The sequence below is a fragment of the Lathyrus oleraceus genome, chromosome 5 (genome assembly GCF_024323335.1).
Source record: "Lathyrus oleraceus cultivar Zhongwan6 chromosome 5, CAAS_Psat_ZW6_1.0, whole genome shotgun sequence".
Taxonomy (NCBI): Eukaryota; Viridiplantae; Streptophyta; class Magnoliopsida; order Fabales; family Fabaceae; genus Lathyrus; species Lathyrus oleraceus.
This window is the reverse complement of record NC_066583.1, coordinates 467,449,851-467,466,193: the sequence shown is the minus strand read 5'-3', so window position 1 is coordinate 467,466,193 and position 16,343 is coordinate 467,449,851. Positions and strand designations below refer to the sequence as shown.

Genomic DNA, 16,343 nt, shown 5'->3' with positions numbered 1-16,343 from the left:
GCATTGTCACAACTCGCCTTACGGCGGACACTATAATGGGGTGAGAACGGCCACTAAAATCCTTCAGTCAGGATTTTATTGGCCCACTATTTTCAAAGACGCACATACCCATGCGCAAAGTTGTGATAGTTGCCAGAGAAGCGGTGGGATTGGTAAGAGAGACGAGATGCCTCTCCAAAACATCCAAGAGGTCGAAGTATTTGATTGTTGGGGCATCGATTTTGTAGGACCATTCCCACCCTCTTATGGTAACGAGTATATGCTTGTCACAGTTGATTACGTTTCTAAGTGGGTTGAGGCGATTGCCTCACCTCGGGCGGATGCGAAAACGGTAATAAATGTTTTGAAGAAAAACATATTTTCCCGTTTCGGAACCCCCCGAGTGTTGATAAGTGACGGAGGGTCACACTTTTGTAATGCACCGTTGGAAAGCATTTTCAAATATTACGGTGTATCACACAGAGTGGCAACTCCGTATCACCCACAGGCTAATGGTCAAGCCGAGGTATCTAATCGTGAGATTAAGAGAATTCTCGAAAAAACTGTGTCAAATTCGAAAAAAGAGTGGTCACAAAAATTGGATGAAGCGTTATGGGCATACCGTACCGCCTTTAAAGCTCCAATTGGGCTCACTCCTTTTCAATTGGTGTTTGGTAAAACTTGCCATTTGCCGGTCGAATTGGAGCACAAAGCCTTGTGGGCTCTGAAATTTTTAAATTTTGAAAAGGATTTGGCCAGTGAGAAAAGGAAGGTGCAACTGCTCGAGTTGGAAGAGATGCGCAATGCCGCATATCACTCAAGTTGGTTGTACAAAGAGAAGGTAAAAAAATATCATGACAAAAAGCTTCGAAAGAAAGAATTTGTGCCCGGACAGTTAGTCCTATTGTTCAATTCCAGGTTGAAGTTATTCCCCGGAAAGTTGAAATCAAAATGGTCTGGGCCATTTTGGGTCAAAGAAGTTAAGGAGTACGAAGCTATTGTCATTGAGGACATGGAAAAGAAGGAGAGTTGGACCGTTAATGGCCAACGTTTGAAGGTTTATCTCGGCGGTCATGTGGATCGCGAGATCTGTGCTATTTCTTTGGATGCTCCTCTGTGAGCATCGAACCGTCGAGCTTATCCGACGTTAAACAAGCGCTTGTTGGGAGGCACCCCAACATTGTAAGTATTTACAGTTTTTCTGTGGTGTCGTATTGGGATTCCAATTGATAAACCTTGCTGAATGTACCAGGAATGCTATTTTGAAAAAGCAAATGCTGTCATGCTCGCTAGATGCTCGCTAGGCGAAGCAGTAGCGAGCGGATTCGCTAGCTGCTCGCTAGGCGAAGCAGCAGCGAGCTCTGCGTGGCAGAACTCATTTAATTCTCAGCAAGCCACTCTTTTGGGCCCAAGTACCTTTTTTCTTTTTAATGTTATAACTCTGAACTCGAGAACTCACACACACTCTCTCACTTTGCATCTCACTCACAACCCCACCTTTTACATTGCAACCATCATTGTGCATTCTAACTTCTACAGATCTCAAACCAGGTTTGCTCCTTCTCATTACTTTATGCTTTCACATTGTAAATTTCTGAAGTATATGTCATTTAGGGTGAATTTGGGGGAATGAGTGCATTAGGTTTTGCATGTGGGTGTAGATTTGCATTGCATGTACCTTAGAACGATGCCTTTCATGATAAATCATTTTGTTCTGAAATAGATACCATGAAACCTTGGGTTTTTCTGAAATTTCAGTGTAAACATTGCAGAACCCAAAAACCTGTAAGATTCGCTAGCAACTCGCTAGGCGAATCAGTGGCGAGCATTCGCTGCCACTTCGCTAGGCGAACCTGTAGCGAAGCTTCGCTAGGTTCTCGCTAGGCGAAGCAGCAGCGACCATGACAGTAGTTGGAATTCTGTTTTGCTTTTTAATCTGTTTTGTGTTTGTGTTGTTTCCTCTCTATGTCTTTGCAGATGGAATCCAGGTCCGGCGCTTCGAAAAAGAGAAAGGGCGGGAACACTTCCCGTCCCGTGCCCATACAATTCAACACCGACAAATTTGTCGGGCCAAAGCAAGCAGCTAGATATGTTGCTTTGGAAAAGCGAAAGATTTTGCCGGAAAAGAGATTTTTAATCAACCCTGAAGGCACCTACGGTACATTCGCCGGGTTGATTCACAGCAAAAAGTGGGACCGGTTGATATCTCCCCTGGAGCATTATGACATCGCAACAGTGCGTGAGTTCTACGCGAACGCACTGCCGAACGACGACGAGCCATTTACATGGACGTCTAGAGTGTCCGACCGTCCTGTTGCATTCGATCGGGATGCAATTAACCGTGTCCTGGGTGAACCGCTCCACCTGGGAGCCAATGAGAGAGACACTTACCATAGAGATTTAAGGCTTCACCGGGATACCAATTCAATTTCTGCTGCCCTGCTTTTGGAAGGGAAATCAGTTGAGCTGAACCCATCTGGGGTTCCGATGAGATACCATAGGGAGGACATGATTCCCTTGGCTCAACTGATCCTTTTGTTGGTTCTTACAAACACAAAACCCAAGTCTCACACTTCTACCGTGCCGATCCCAGTGGCACACTTGGTTCACTACATCCTCACGAATATCCAGATTGATGTGGCGAGGATTATTGCTTTGGAGTTGAAGTCCGTGATTGAAAGCGGGCTAAAGTCGGGGGCACGAGTGAATTGTCCCCTTGCTTTCCCGTGTCTAATCATGGCTTTGTGCCAACAAGCGAGGGTGAGGCTACCCTCCAAGGGTCAAGTAAGGATCCCGCCGGCCATTGATGACAGATACGTGGCCAAGTACTGCAAACCGAAGAATTTAAGAAGTAGTTCAACTGCTGAGGTTACTGGGGCTTCTGATGGTCCTGGTACTTTTACTCTAGGATCCGATCCTTTCCAGCAGACTGTCTGCAACTATAACTGGGATTGGAAGGCGGCAACTCAGCGCGCCATGCTCGATATGCACGATTCTATGCAGCTGTTACAGTTGCAGATGCGTGACCCCTCCGGTGAGCATTCTATGATGACTCGTGAGCAGTTTCTGCAGCACGCTAGCTGGCCTGTGGACAGGCCTGTGTTTGGAGAAGGGGCGGGTGCTGGTGCTTCTTCTGGTGCTGCTGAAGATGATGATGATGATGATGATGCTACCGGTTCTGAAGCTGGTAGTGATGAGGGTTATGAGTCCTTGGAGGGCTAAGTTTGTTTTACTTTTCATATTATGTTTTATTTTTATTGTATTTTCAGATTTGTTGTATTTTTATTTTGGTTATGTACTTTTGGGGTGTTTTGTCCCCCATGCACAATTTTAAATTTTGAAGTAATGTTATTATTTATGTTTTAAATTTCTTTTGTTTTAATAATTTTTTGGTTGGTTGAGTGTCAAACCTTCTAGATTGGTTGCTCCTCAAAGAAGTATGCAATGAAGGTGCATCCGAGCTTGGATGGCAATGATAAAAATAAACAAGTGAATAATGCTAAGGTACATGGTTACCTCCGACTAGAATTTTAGAATGCATTAAGAACTTTACTCTTTTTTGTAATTGAATATTGTCTTTTTGAAACATAATTGAATGAATGTTTCATCTAGGACTTAAAACCACAAATTGTGAGGAAACCTCCATTGTACACTTAAATGCTGGATTCTAATAAGCTTTGTTGATTCATTTGATTCATGCTTTGTCTTTTATTATTGTGAATATGTGGAAGCAATTAGAAATGATCAAGGCACTTGTTTTCTATCGAGCACAACACGTTCCAAATACAACTTACCTGTGAGCAGATAGAGTATTCGTTAACCCCTTTGAGCTTAAACAGTTGAATCTCAGCTTGAAATAAAGCGAGATTTCAAAAATCTTTTTTTTTCTTGAAATCCGGAAAATTTTGATAATTGTTCTTTTGCCGTAAAAAGTCAAGAGCATTCACTTAGGGTGAGTAAGAAATAAGTTGGGGAGAACGAAAATGAGAATCGGTAAGTGCCACAACTCTTAAAAAACCGAGCAAGCATAAAAAAAAAAAATATAGAAAAGAGAAACATCTGTTTTGTAAATATGATGTGAAAGAAAAGAAAAAATAGAGAAAATGAAAATGAATGCTTGCTTGGAAGAAAAATAGTGAAAAACAAAAATTGAGTTGTGAAATAAGAGTTGTGAAGGTTTCAAATGAGAAACAAATGGAACGAAGTTGAGATGTGTGAATAATGTACAGTGAATGTCTCTTTTGCATCGGCAATTTCGTTTTCAATGGCCTTAGAAATGACCCTTGTTTGTTAACCTAACCTAGCTTCAACCGAAAAGTCCTTAGTGATCTTCGTGCTTCCACATTACCATTTATAATTGTTAGACATTGTATGAATTGAATTGATTTCTTCATTGTTTGTTGGAGAGTGAGATTATTCTCGCGGTTGCAAACGCGTAATTTCTTCAATCCTTATTCGAAGAGGAGAGATAGGGTGATTCATTCAAGATAATATTGTTGTGGATAGATACATATTTCGCATTGCTATTAAGTTTTAGTTCTTGTGTATTATGTTATTCTAACCGTTGGAAATTTGTATTTGCTGATTCGCTTGTGTTTGAGCCGTTTTATCCGACTTCGGAGAAACCTTTTTCTTAAAGCAAATCCTCTTGTCCTTCATGAGGCATACTTTGCTTGAGGACAAGCAAGAATCTAGTTGGGGAGAGTTGTTAGATACCCAAAAGTGCTTATTTGAGCTATCAAATATGGGCATCTTTCACTCCATTTCCTTGCTAAAGTGTTCGAAACCACCTTTGTTTTAGATGAATTGTAATACAATGATAAACGATCTTGGTACCTTTGATTTGTGTGTTATTGTGCAGGAATTAGGCATGAAATAATAGAAAATGAAGGCACAAGAAAGTTGGCAAAGGGACCAAAAAACGGATGCATTCATCAGCTTGCTCGCTAGGCGAGGGCTGTGGCGAAAAGCTCGCTAGGCGAGCACCCAGCGAACAGCTCCAGTATTTTACAGTAGCAAACATCAACAAACTCGCTAGGCGAGCAGCCAGCGAAGGTAATAGCGAACACGTCCAGACTTGGTCAAAAGCGCAGCCAGCACTCACTCGCTAGGCGAGCCATTAGCAAGCTCCTAACGAGTAATTCCAGTAGCAAAACCTCTTAATATCACTGGAGCGAAGGTTGAAGCGTGGGCTTCGCCTAGCGAAGGTTTTGTTCGCCTAGCGAACATGCAAATATGGCAAAGGATATTTCTTTGGGCGCAGGTGCCTAAGGTGCCTCATTTTGGGGCTCGCTAGGCGAGCCATTCTGCTCGCCTAGCGAGCATGACAGCTCAGTAGCAGCCCTATAAGTACCAGGGGCTACTTTTTGGAGCCATACCTTACACTTCCATACTTTTGTACTTTTTAGATACTTTTTCCAGCATTGCTCTAGATATACTTTGTGACCTAGAAATCATTTCTCTTCATCTCTTAACAATTTTTCACAAAAAGAAGGTGGATTCTATCCAATCTCGATTATTCGACTCGGATGTTGATCAACCTTCTTCCGAAACTTGTTGACCAAGCTACCATGAAAATGAGTAGCTAAGTTCTTCATTTTGTCAAGGTTAGATGTAGATGGTCATAATCTTTGTGTGTATATGAGATGATCTTCATTTGTAAACTCTTTAATGATGAATATATGGTGAAAACTTTATTTTATTGAAAACTCTTTGTGTTGGTTTATGATCGAGAGATGTTTACCAACTCTTTACCTAGGTTTTCATCCAATCTTGTTTGTTAGCTAGAGATAGTAATGAATGATTTTGTTCACCATAAGGTTGAACCAAAAAGTTGTCATTTTGATATATTGTGTTAGAGATAAACAATGGATCAAAATGGGAAAACTCACAATGTGCGTTAGAGATAAACACATTGGGAAGACTTTGTGAAATAGTTTATCATCTAAAGGAGTTTATAAGTTTTGTTGATCGAACATATACATGCAAAGTGATCGTCGAACCCTAACTTTGGCAATATTTCTCAAATATTAAAACCAAATCTTTTACCGCATTTTCTCACACTTTTATGCAAGATACCGTGACTAAAACCAAAACCCCCTTGTTACTACGAGTTAAGAATTGAAACAACTGTCGAACGGCGGCGATATCTCACAATCCTTGTGGAGACGATAACAAAAACCCGACACTTAAAAACACAATCAACAACTACCCATCCTCATGGCGTAACCCAAGATGTTTTGGTTAAAGTCGACAAATTCTTTTTCCCGGTCGATTTCATTGTGATTGATATGGAAGAGGATGATGATGCTCCGCTCATTCTTGGCCGACTGTTCATGAAAACCGCACGCATGATGATTGACGTTGACGACGGTTTGATGAAGGTAAGGGTCTAAAATGAAGAAGTTACATTTGATCTATTCGAAGCCATGAAGCATTCAAATGATAGACGTGATAGTTTTCGTATTGATGCGATTGAATAGGCAACCTTTGAAGTTTCTAAGCATATTCATGAGATATCTCCTATGGAGTTAGCTCTTGATGACTCCTTTGAAGTTTTCACAGTTGAAGAAGAGAAAGCTCTTGATGAATGCTTAAGGGAACTTGATAGTTTAAACGAACTACAACCGTGGGAAGTTGAGGAGGAAGACTTGAAGAAGGAGGTTAATGAAGAAAAATCGCCAATTGAATTGAAAATGTTACCTTCTACTTTGAAGTATGCATTCCTCGACGATACCGAAGCCAAGCCGGTTATCATAAGCAATCTTTTGACAAAGAATGAAGAAGCCCGTTTGATCGATGTGTTGAAAAAGAATCAAGAAGCCATGGGTTGGACTCTTTCCGATCTCAAGGGAATTAGTCCTTCCTATTGCATGTACAAGATCTTAATGGAAGAGGACTTTAAGCCGGTAGCTCAACCGCAACGCCGCTTAAATCCTACTATGAAGGAAGTTGTTAGGAAGGAAGTTGTTAAGTTGTTGGATACGGGAATGATCTACCCGATTTCGGATAGCCCATGGGTTAGTCCTGTGCATGTGGTTCCGAAGAAAGGTGACATTACCGTGATTCGAAATAAAAAGGATGAATTGATCCCGACCAAAGTTGCAACGGGGTGGCGTATGTGCATTGATTATAGGCGGTTGAATACCGCAACTCAAAAAGACCATTTTCCACTCCCGTTCATGGATCAAATGTTAGAAAGACTCTCGGGGCAACAATACTATTGTTTCTTAGATGGCTATTCCGGGTATAACCAAATTGCGGTTGACCCGGCCGATCATGAAAAGACGGCTTTCACATGCCCCTTTGGAATTTTCGCATACCGTTAAATGCCCTTTGGGTTGTGCAATGCACCAGCGACTTTCCAAAGATGTGTGCAAGCTATTTTTGCCGACCTTATCGAGAAGACAATGGAAGTCTTTATGGATGACTTCTCAGTATTTGGTGGTTCCTTTAGTCTATGCTTGGCAAACTTGGAAACGGTTCTTGAAAGATGTGTGAAGACCAATCTTGTGCTTAATTGGGAGAAGTGCCACTTCATGGTGACCGAGGGGATAGTGCTTGGCCATAAAGTCTCTTCAAGAGGGCTTGAAGTTCATCGTGCTAAAGTTGAAGTGATTGAAAAGTTACCTCCTCCGGTGAATGTGAAGGGAATCCGAAGCTTTTTGGGGCATGTCGGTTTCTATCGGTGCTTTATCAAAGAATTCTCAAAGGTAGCTAAGCCTTTGAGTAACTTGCTAGCTAAGGATCAAGTATTTCTTTTAACTGATGAATGTTTGCAAGCTTTTGAGATTTTAAAGGAAAAATTGGTTACCGCTCCAATTATAGCCGCTCCAAATTGGAATCTAAATTTTGAGCTTATGTGTGATGCGAGTGACTATGCAATCGGAGCGGTATTAGGCCAAAGAAAAGAGAAAATTTTTCATGCGATACATTACGCAAGTAAAGTTCTTAATGAGGCTCAAATTAACTATGCAACCACTGAAAAAGAATTACTTGCGATAGTGTATGCGCTTTAAAAGTTTAGGTCTTATCTTATAGGGTCCAAAGTCGTAGTGTATACCGACCACTAGGCGATTAAATATTTGCTCACCAAACCGGACTCGAAGAAAAGGCTCATCCGTTGGATCCTCTTGTTGCAAGAATTTGATGTTGAAATCAAAGACAAGAAAGGATCGGAAAATTTGGTGGCGGATCATTTATCTCGCTTAGTTAATGTGGAGGTTACCGCTTCTGAGAAGGAAATCCGGGAAGAGTTTCCTGATGATTTTTTTTTCAAAATTCAAGTTAGGCCGTGGTTTGCAGACTTTGCGAACCACAAGGCTAGTGGTTTGGTGCCTCCCGACCTAACTTCGAACCAAAAAAGGAATTTTCTCTAGGATGCCAAGTATTATGTATGGGATGACCCATACTTGTTTAAGTTGGGTGGTGATAACCTTTTGAGAAGGTGTGTTACCGGCGATGAAGCGCAGAGCATCCTTTGACATTGTCACAACTCGCCTTACGGCGGACACTATAATGGGGTAAGAACGACCACTAAAGTCCTTCAGTCAGGATTTTATTGGCCTACTATTTTCAAAGACGCACATGCCCATGCGCAAGGTTGTGATAGTTGCCAAAGAAGCGGTGGGATTGGTAAGAGAGACGAGATGCCTCTCCAAAACATCCAAGAGGTTGAAGTATTTGATTGTTGGGGTATCGATTTTGTAGGACCATTCCCACCCTCTTATGGTAACGAGTATATGCTTGTGGCTGTTGATTACGTTTCTAAGTGGGTTGAGGCGATTGCCTCACCTCGGGCGGATGCGAAAACGGTAATAATTTTTTTGAAGAAAAACATCTTTTCCCGTTTCGGAACCCCCCGAGTGTTGATTAGTGACGGAGGGTCACACTTTTGTAATGCACCGTTAGAAAACGTTTTAAAACATTACGGTGTATCGCATAGAGTGACGACTCCGTATCACCCACAAGCTAATGGTCAAGCCGAAGTCTCTAATCGTGAGATTAAGAGAATTCTTGAAAAAACCGTGTCAAATTCGAAAAAAGAGTGGTCACAAAAATTGGATGAAGCGTTATGGGCATACCGTACCGCTTTTAAAGCTCCAATTGGGCTAACTCCTTTTCAATTGGTGTTTGGTAAAACTAGCCATTTGTCGGTTGAATTGGAGCACAAAGCATTGTGGGCCCTGAAATTATTAAACTTTGATAAGGATTTGGCCGGTAAAAAAAAGGAAAGTGCAACTGCTTGAGTTGGAAGAGATGCACAATGCCGCATATCACTCGAGTTGGTTGTATAAAGAAAAGATAAAAAAATATCATGACAAAAAGCTTTGAAATAAGGAATTTGTGCCCGGACAGTTGGTCCTATTGTTCAATTCCAGGTTGAAGCTATTCCCCGGAAAATTGAAATCTAAATGGTCCGGGCCATTTCGGGTCAAAGAAGTCAAGGAATATGGAGCTATTGTCATTGAGGACATGGAAAAGAAAGAGAGTTGGACGGTAAATGGCCAACGTTTGAAGGTTTATCTCGGCGGTCATGTGGATCGCGGGAGCTGTGCTATTTCCTTGGATGCTCCTCTGTGAGCATCGAACCGTCGAGCTTATCCGACGTTAAACAAGCGCTTGTTGGGAGGCACCCCAACATTGTAAGTATTTAAAAGCTTTCTGTTGTGTGGTATTGGGGTTCCAATTGATAAACCTTGCTGATATGTGCTTGGAATGCTGTTTTGAAAAATCAAAATGCTGTCATGCTCGCTAGCTGCTCGCTAGGCGAAGGCAGTAGCGAGCTGATTCGCTAGCTGCTCGCTAGGCGAAGCAGTAGCGAGCGCTGCGTGGCAGAACCCATTTAATTTTCAGCAGGCCACCCTTTTGGGCCCAAAAACCATTTTTAAAGTGTTGCACTCACGAACTCTGAACTCCAGAACTCACAATCACTCTAACATTCATTCTCACTCAAACCCTAACATTGCTTTGCAAACCCTAACCTCCTGTGTATTTCAAATTCAACAGATCTCAAATCAGATGGCATCCAAGTCCAGCATTTCGAAAAAGAGAAAGGTCGGGAGCACTTCCCATACCGTGCCCATACAGTTCGACATCGACAAATTTGTCGGGGCAAAGCAGGCCGATTGCTATGTGGCTTTAGAAAAGAGAATTTTTTTGCCAGAAAAGAGATTTATAATCAACCCCGAAGGCACCTACCGTACATTTTCCGGGTTGATTCATAGCAAGAAGTGGGACCGGTTGATATCTCCCCTTGAGCATTATGACATCGAAATAGTGCGTGAGTTCTACGCGAACGCACTACCGAACGACGACGAGCCATTCACATGGACGACTAGAGTGTCCGGCCGTACAGTTGCTTTCGATCGGGATACAATCAATCGTGTTCTGGGTTAACCGCTTCATCTGGGGGCAAATGAAAGAGACACTTACCATCGGGATTTGAGGCTACACAGAGATACCGATTCAATTTCTACTGCCCTGCTATTTGAAGGGAAATCAGTTGAGTTGAACCCATCTGGGGTTCCGATGAGATACCATAGGGAAGACATGATTCCCATGGCTCAGCTGATCCTTATGTTGGTTCTGACTAATATAAAACCCAAGTCTCACACCTCAACCGTGCCGATCCCAGTGGCACACTTGGTTCACTGCATTCTCACAAATATCCAGATTGATGTGGCGAGGATAATTGCTTTAGAGTTGAAGTCCGTGATTGAGAGCGGGATAAAGTCGGGGGCACGAGTTAACTGTCCCCTTGCTTTCCCGTGTCTCATCATGGCATTGTGCCAACATTCGAGGGTGAAGCTACCCTCCCGGAGTCAAGTGAGGATCCCGCCAGCTATCGACGACAGATATGTGGCAAAGTACTGCAAACCGAAGAACTTAAGGAGTAGTTCAGCTGCTGATGTTACCAGGACTTCTGATGGTCCTGGTACTTTTGCTCAGGGATCCGATCCTTTCCAGCAGGCTGTCTGCAACTATAATGTGGATTGGATGGCGGCAACTCAGCGCGCCATGCTTGATATTCATGATTCTATGCAGCTGTTACAGTTGCAGGTGCGTGACCCCTCCGCTGAGCACTCGATGATGACGCGTGAGCAGTTTCTGCAACACGCAAGCAGGCCTATGGACAGGCCTATTTTCGGAGAAGGGGCGGGTGTCGGTGCTTCTGGTGCTGATACTACTGGTGGTGCTGAGGATGGTGATGACGATGATGATGATAGTGATGATGCTACCGGTTCTGAAGCTGGTAGTGATGAGGGTTTTGAGTCCTTTGAGGGCTAAGTTTGTTTTATTTTATTGTATTTTCAGATTTGTTGTATTTTGGTTTTGGTTATGTACTTTTGGGGTGTTTTGTCCCCCACGCACATTTTTAAAATTTTTAAGTAATAGTTATTGTTTATGTTTTTAAAGTATTGTGTTTGGTTTAAATTTCTTTTGTTTTAATAAATTTTTGGCTGTTGAGTGTCCAACCTTCTAGATTGGTTGCTCCTCAAAAGAAGTACCCAATGAAGGTGCATCCGAGCTTGGATGGCAATGATAAAAATAACAAGCGAATAATGCTAAGGTACATGGTTACCTCCGGTTAGAATTTTAGAATGCATTAAGAACTTTACTCTTTTCGTAGTTGAATATTGTTCTTTTTGCAACATAATTGAATGAATGTTTCATCTAGGACTTAAAACCACAAATTGTGAGGAAACCTCCATTGTACATTTAAATGCTGGATTCTAATAAACTTTGTTGATTTGCTTTGTCTTTTATTATTGTGAATTTGTGGAAGCAATTAGAAATGATCAAGGCGCTTGTTTTCTTATGAGCACAACCAATTCCAAATACAACTTACCAGTGAGCAGAGAGAGTATTCGTTAACCCCTTTGAGCTTAAACAGTTGAATCTCAGCTTGAAATAAAGCGAGATGTCAAAAAACTTTTTTTCTTGAAACCCGGAAAATTTTGATAATTGTTCTTTTGCCGTAAAAAGTCAAGAGTATTCACTTAGGGTGAGTAAGAAATAAGTTGGGGAGAACGAAAAAGAGAATCAGTAAGTGCCACAACTCTTGAAAAACCGAGCAAGCATTGAAAAAATAAAAAATTAGAAAAGAGAAACATTTGTTTTGTAAATATGATGTAAAAGAAAAGAAAAAAAATAGAGAAAATGAAAATGAATGCTTGCTTGGAAGAAAAATAGTGGAAAACAAAAATTGAGTTGTGAAATAAGAGTTGTGAAGGTTTCAAATGAGAAACAAAGGGAACGAAGTTGAGATGTGTGAATAATGTACAGTGAATGTCTCTTTTGCATCGGCAATTTCGTTTTCAATGGCCTTAGAAATGACCCTTGTTTGTTAACCTAACCTAGCTTCAACCGAAAAGTCCTTAGTGATCTTCGTGCTTCCGCATTTTCATTTATAATTGTTAGACATTGTATGAATTGAATTGATTTCTTCATTGTTTGTTGGAGAGTGAGATTATTCTCGCGGTTGCAAACGCGTAATTTCTTCAATCCTTATTCGAAGAGGAGAGATAGGGTGATTCATTCAAGATAATATTGTTGTGGATAGATACATATTTCGCATTGCTATTAAGTTTTAGTTCTTGTGTATTATGTTATTCTAACCATTGGGAACTTGTGCCTGGTTGATTTTCTTGTGTTTGAGCCGTTTTATCCGACATCGGAGAAACCTTTTTCTTTAAGCAAATCCTCTTGTCCTTCAAGAGGCATACTTTGCTTGAGGACAAGCAAGAATCTAGTTGGGGAGAGTTGTTAGATGCCCAAAAGTGCTTATTTGAGCTATCAAATATGGGCATCTTTCACTCCTTTTTGTTGCTAAAGTGTTCGAAATCGCCTTTGCTTTAGATGAATTGCAATACAATGATAAACGATCTTGGTACCTTTAATTTGTGCGTTATTGTGCAGGAATTAGGCATGAAATAATAGAAAATGAAGGCACAAGAAAGTTGGCAAAGGGACCAAGAAAAGGAAGCATTCATCAGCATGCTCGCTAGGCGAGTGCTGTGGCGAAGTGCTCGCTAGGCGAGCACCCAACGAGCTTCCAGCGAACATCCCCAGAAATTTACAGCAGCAAAGTCAGCAAACTCGCTAGGTGAGCACCCACCGAAGGAGGTAGCGAACACTCCCAGACTTGGGCAAAAGCACAGCCAGCACTTGCTCGCTAGGCGAGCCACTAGCGAGCTCCCAGCGAACAATTCCAGTAGCAAAACCATCTAAACTCGCTGGAGCGAAGGTGGAAGCGTGGGCTTCGCCTAGCGAAGGTTTCTTCGCCTAACAAACATGTGAAATCTAGACTTAGATATTTTCTGGGCCCAGGCACTTCTGGTGGCCTATTTTGGGGCTCGCTAGGCGAACCATTCTGCTCGCCTAGCGAGCATGACAACTCAGACAACAATACTATAAGTAGCAAGGGCTACTTTTTAGAGATGTACTTTTTGGAAACTTAGATATTTTTCAGATTGTCTTGGGATCACTTTTTGTAACCTAGAAACACTTTTTCTTCATTTTTCTTCATCTCTTAACAATATTCTACAAAAAGAAGGTGGATTCCCATCCAATCTTGATTCTTCAACTTGGATGTTGATCAACCTTCAACCGAAACTTGTTGTACAAGCTACCATGAAAATAAGTAGCTAAGTCCTTCATTTTGTCAAGGTTAGATGTAGATGATCATAAGCTTTGTGTGTATATGAGATGATCTTCATTTCTAAACTCTTTAATGATGAATATATGGTGAAAACTTTGTTTTATTGATAACTCTTTGTGTTGGTTTATGATCGAGAGATGTTTACCAACTCTTTACCTAGGTTTTCATCCAATCTTGTTTGTTAGCTAGAGATACTAATGAATGATTTTGTTCACGATAAAGTTGAACCAAAAAGTTGTCATTTTGATAGATTGTGTTAGAGATAAACAATGGATCAAAATGGGAAAACCCACAATGTGTGTTAGAGATAAACACATTGGGAGGACTTTGTGAAATAATTTATCATCTAAAGGAGTTTATGAGTTTGTTGATCGAACATATACATGCAAAGTGATCGTCGAACCTTAACTTTGACAATCTTTCTCAAATAGAAAAACTAAAATTTTTACCGTATTTTCTAACACTTTTATGCAAGCTACCGTGACTAAAACCAAAACCCCCCTTGTTACTACGAGTTAAGAATTAAAACAACTGTCGAACGGCAGCGATATCTCACAATCCCTATGGAGACGATAACAAAAACCCGACACTCAAAATACACTCAACAGTCACGAGCTATGACCCATATGTTAACTAAAAGAGTTGAACCCTTTTTTGGAATGTGGTATCAAAAAATCTTACAACTTTCAGAAGCAATTCTCGGAAGTGAAAGAGGTGTTGGTGGGTGTAAACGAAAGGTTTTTTTTTTATAATGGCTTGTAGGTAAGGTAGGTTTGATATGTCTTCTTCTTTCACGTTCCTGTCTCGACCTACAATGTTGTCCAATTCTTGTTGAATTTTGGTTAGGATTTTCGGATTTCTAAGGATTTCTGTAATGACCCATTCTATGGTGATTGATGTTGTCTCTGTCCCAGCTACAAACATGTTATGAATGAAAAATCAAACAAAGTCTTATGTTACTCATTCATCTAAAATGTTCTAATTAAAAAATATTAAACATTTTTATATGACTAACAAACTCATAATATAATTAAATCTTAACTACGAAAAAAAGTCAATATTCTTAGGTTTGACAAGAGCCGATATTACTAATTTGAGCAATATAACATACCAGAAGTAGTCATTTGATCTTAACATCATTGAGCTTATTTCCATCCTCATCAGTTTCCTCTCTAAGTGACAACAAAGTACTCAATAAATCCTTATGTTTCTCACTCTTAGAATAACCAGAAGTCTCATGTTCCTCAATAATATTTGTCAAAAACGCATCAAACTTTTTGTGCAAATTTTTCATTTTAGCTTGAACTCCTTGAAGATCAAACCATTCCAGTGAAGGAAAAAATCACCAATGTTGAAAACTCCACCTAAAACCATCAACTCATCAACCATATCCTTAAACTCATCAGCTTTAGGGTCAAAACCACCATTGCCATCATTGAACACTCTTCTTTCTAACACAACTTTAGCAAGTGGTTGTACATACATTCAATAGTTGTCCCAAGTTCACAGCTTTAGAGCCCGAATTACTTGCCAAATTTTGTGTCAATCTTGCTACTTCTTCCTGAAATTGCAATTGATTAAGATTGAGATAATTAATATCATTTGTAAAAAATGGCCAACTAGATTTCCCATTGTTGCCCCTCAATTAATTCACTTAAAATCTTACATTTACATGCCAATATATTGAGCCTAAATTACAATATAATTAGACTAGAATATCGAAGGTAAAACAGAAAGAGTTTAGTTTATCCAAATATTCATTTTCCTCTTTAAGTTTTCTTTATTTATAATTTTTTAGAAATTTATATATTTTATATCAATTATTTTAAAAAATCAATATAAAACCACAAGTTTTTGATTAAATCTATGATTTTTATACTAGATTTTTCAAATATGTAAAGGTAAAATTTTGGGAAAATCTTATTTTATACTATATCGATATGAAATGTAGGGGTGTATCAGATTTTTTGAAATACTATTTTTTAGCTATTATTTAAAAACTATAAAGTTCATACCAATGTTTTAAAAATCTGACCGAAAATAGAATCGGTGAAATTTACAGTTTAAAATTTAATTGGCTCAACCGGTTAAATATATGATCGAATCATTTATTAAATAAACTAATAATATAAAACTAAATTTCATAAATATATCACTCATAATCACACAGTTCACAACTTAATAAAATAAATATTTCAAAAATCTATTATAAAGTTAATACAAGAATATTAATAATACATATAATAACATAACATAGTTCTTCTATATTTTATTTCAACCTTCATTAAAGAATAATTTGACCAAATTACAGAATTATAATAAAATAGGTTAAACTAATTCAAATAAAAATTAAAATAATACAATATAATAACAAAAATAAAGTTCAAATAATTAAGAATACATAAATTAAATAAGATAGAATACCAAATATAAATAATACAATATACTAAAACAAACAAATCTTAATTGACAACAACAAACAATATTGACTTGAGCGACAATCAATATTGAGTTGAATATCGTGATTATGTTTAAAAAAGACGGCATGATGATGGTGAAGTATGGTTGAAAGAAAAACTATAACGGAGTGACAAAATTTAGAAATTTGTATGGTTGTAAAAAAAAACATGAAATTCTTTTTTGTGATCGGCGAATATATATTAAGTTTTGATATCGACATATAAAATTTTAAAAAATGGTT

General features: G+C 39.5%; 1 pseudogene; it reads right to left on the bottom strand.

Moving 5' to 3' along the window:
* Positions 1-16,343, bottom strand: part of LOC127081373 (flavonoid 3'-monooxygenase-like) — a 32,813-nt pseudogene that overhangs the window by 14,740 nt on the left and 1,730 nt on the right.